The sequence below is a fragment of the Triturus cristatus genome, chromosome 1_1 (assembly GCF_964204655.1).
Source record: "Triturus cristatus chromosome 1_1, aTriCri1.1, whole genome shotgun sequence".
In the NCBI taxonomy this organism is placed as follows: Eukaryota; Metazoa; Chordata; class Amphibia; order Caudata; family Salamandridae; genus Triturus; species Triturus cristatus.
The window spans coordinates 1,009,585,660-1,009,589,180 of NC_140579.1; positions in this window are offsets into that span (position 1 = coordinate 1,009,585,660).

Sequence of the window (3,521 nt, forward strand, 5' to 3'; positions counted from 1 at the left end):
CGCGGTGCGAATGCTCCCTTGTAAATTGTATATGTTGGTTGGATTCCATGATTGGTTCGTTTGATTTACTGTCAGACCCCAGTAAAGTGCGCCAGGAGCGCCAGGGCATGTAAATGCAAACACCGCTGGTGGGCTTGCAGCACGGGTTGTGCCATCCACAGAAGCGGCCGGTAAAATATGTCTAAGGTCTGCCATCGCAGAACCTGCGTGCAGTCTGGTACTGACATGCTGACTGGCAAGTGCCCACACTTGCCGGTCCCTGAAACCTTCCCTTAGCTGCATGTTAGTCACCCCTCTGGTAGGCCCACGGGCAGGGTGCGTTGTAAGCCTAAGGTAGGACAAGCCTGGATGCGTGGCATGTCCTAGTAGTGAATGACCGCCATCTTGTTGTTCACTACTGCAAGGCTACCCTGTTCTCATAGGCCAGTATGGGCGGCTTGGATTGTTACACCCTATGATCCTAACCGACCCAGGGAACATGGTAGAAGATCGAGTTTAGTATGCCTGAACTCGGAATAATAAGGTACATCTTTTTCCAAGGTTTATTTTAATATTCCGGGTTTGCAAATGCCGCTTTTAGAAAGCTGGCCTTTGCTTGCCTAAACATTTCAGCCCGCCTCTGCGTGATGTGTATCTGATGTCTGGCTGGTGTGAGTGACAGGGCTGGGGAACCCAGATGGGCAGGGCTAGGTAGCCTGGTGGTGAATAGGACGATCGACAGGTAGATGGGTGGAAGGAGTACTCCTAGGCTCTGAATAGGACAGTGCTCTGCCACCTCAATGCCGGCTCCGCCCCCTGTGGAGCGTCTGATGACTCTGCCCTGCACTCTGAAAGAAGAAGCCTGCATCGCGTAAACAAAGTGCTCAGAAACCGGACTGGACTAGGCAAGGGCCCCCCTGGCCTGGGAGAACAAAAGATTTGCTGTATAAATGGAGGAGCCCTGCTCCTAAGAAACTAGATACGCTTTTGACCAAGAAGAATCTCTGCCTGAGGAGGAGGCACCGGGAAAGCTGTAGGAGGAAGACTGTCCCTATCCTGGGGGATTGGCCTGCAGTGGGGACCTTGCTGCCAAAGGGGAGAAGAGAAACTGTTGCTGAAGACTTTGCTTTATTCTTACTTTCAAGACTTGTGCTTTTCCAAAACGATCTCCAAGGGCTTGGAACTGAGCTTGCCCCCTGAACTGAGCCCCAGGACCATTGGGCTCTACCTGATCTTCACTCGCCTGCCGCTGGACTGTGGTGTCCTTTCCCTCGCCGGAGCTGTGACCCTCGTGCCCCAGTCCCTCCTTGAGCCGTGACCAGGACTGCTTAGCCGCCCCCGCCTTGGGAAGAGCCTCGCTCGATCGGAGCCGCTCCCCATACGCTGTGCTGGGCTGCCCCTGTCACCTCGCTCGTTGGAGGCTCGCTGTGCACCTTCACCCTCCCGCCGGAACCGGCGGTTGTGAGCATCTCCAATCCTCGGACGGCCCGGACGTAATCTGCGTGCCCGGCTGCCCCGCTTTGTTCACCCGCCACCTGCAACACCCCGCTCTTGTCGTGAGCCTGAAGATCAGACCCCCATCGTGAAGTGTGGGAGCCTCGGACGCCGCCTCGCCCTTCTGTCGAAGAGCCGCTGAAATCCCGCACCCGCCTTTGCGTCAAGAAACAAGGTACTGTACTTACGAACTCAACTGCGAGCTCGCATCGGATCCAGGGTCCGCAACGTTCTGATTTCCCTGTCATCTGCCGTGTGCTTCCCGGGCGCCGCCTCAGCATGAAGTGCGCTGAGGCCTACAGTTACCTTGTGCCCGCCTAAAGAACTTTCCGTAACAAAGAGACTTTACCGTATTCCTGAGAATTGTGGCCCCATCAGTTCAACATTACTGGGCCTTGTATTTGAATCTGCTGAATCTACATAAAAGCTTATTTTTATATACTTCCTGATTGGTGTCCGTTTGTGGTGCATGCAAGGGGTTTACTGTATGTGTAATTGCATTTGCTTAACCGTGTACGCCTGAGACTTAGCCTAGACTGCTCGCGCCACGCACCTAGAGGGTGAGCAGGGGTTATTCTGGGGAGTCATCCTTCGCCCTGACAAGAAGTAAAGGGTCCCTGCTTGTTGTGGGTTCACACCTGCGTCAACCAGAGCCCCCTCATTTCTAACAAATTCCATTCAGAAATCACAGAAGGACATCAAAAGAGCATTCCAAGATCGTGTTTTCACTCGGGCCGGGAGAATACGGGGTCGTTTTCCCGGCCGAGGAAATTCCATTACAAGACCATTTATGTCCCGTGGAGGGAGATACAACTCGAATATCGGAAATCAACAATTCTACCCTCAAAGACAGAGGAGTCGAGGACGTCCCTTCAGAGGAGAACGCAGACAACGCTCCTTCTCTTCAGGTAGGAATCTTGAAAGACCTTTCAGATACCCTTCCAAAGGTGGGTGGGAGACTACGTCAATTCGCAAACAACTGGAACTTAGTAACCCAAGACCCTTGGGTCTTAAACACAGTGAGAGGCTACAAAATAGACTTCACCCATACACCTTTCCAATCAAATCACCCTCGAGAAATTACCTTCTCTCACACAGACAGACTTCTGGTTTCCCAGGAAGTAGGAGATCTTTTAAACAAAGGTGCGATTGTAGAATCAAATTTCATAGGGTTTGTCAGCAATATATTTCTAGTGGAAAAGAAAAACAAAGAACAGAGGCCTGTTATAAACTTGAAAGAATTAAACCAATGGGTAGTATACCAACATTTCAAGATGGAAGGGATACACCTCCTAAGAGACATTCTTCGAAAAAGAGACTGGTTAACCAGACTAGACCTAAAGGACGCATACTTAACAATTCCTATCTGGGGGCCTCACCCAAAATTCCTTCAATTCTTCTGGGAAGGGAAATTATTCCAGTTTCGCAGCCTTCCCATCGGTCTTTCATCTGCCCCTTGGTGTTTTACCAAGGTTCTCCGGCCTGTTACCGCTTGGCTCAGACAGAGGGGAGTCAGACTGATTATATATCTCGACGACATCCTCATTATGGCACAATCAAAACAAACCGTAATGCTTCACACAGATCTTACGATTCGGCTTCATTATAAACATGAAGAAATCTTGTGTGACCCCAAGTCAACAGACACAATTTCTGGGTTTCTTAGTAGATACAATAAAGGCAGAACTGAAACTTCCTTCGGACAAAGTAAGGAAAGTGAGGAAAGAACTCAGGAATCTACTCAAACTAGATTGGTTCCCCTTAAGGTACTTAGCAAAGATCCTGGGCCTTCTTTCTTCAACAATTCAAGCAATCTTTCCGGGCCCATTACACTATCGAGCCCTTCAGAGACTCAAAGCCAGATCACTGAGATCGACTCTCTCCTATTCCCATTTGATTTCCCTCGACCACGACTCGAAGAGCGAAGTTCTTTGGTGGTTGAAGAATGTAGAGGCATGGAATGGCAGAGCCATTTTTGGGGAGGAACCAGACCTTATAATAGAATCGGACACGAGTTTGGAAGGATGGGGAGCCAGATGTGGGAACTC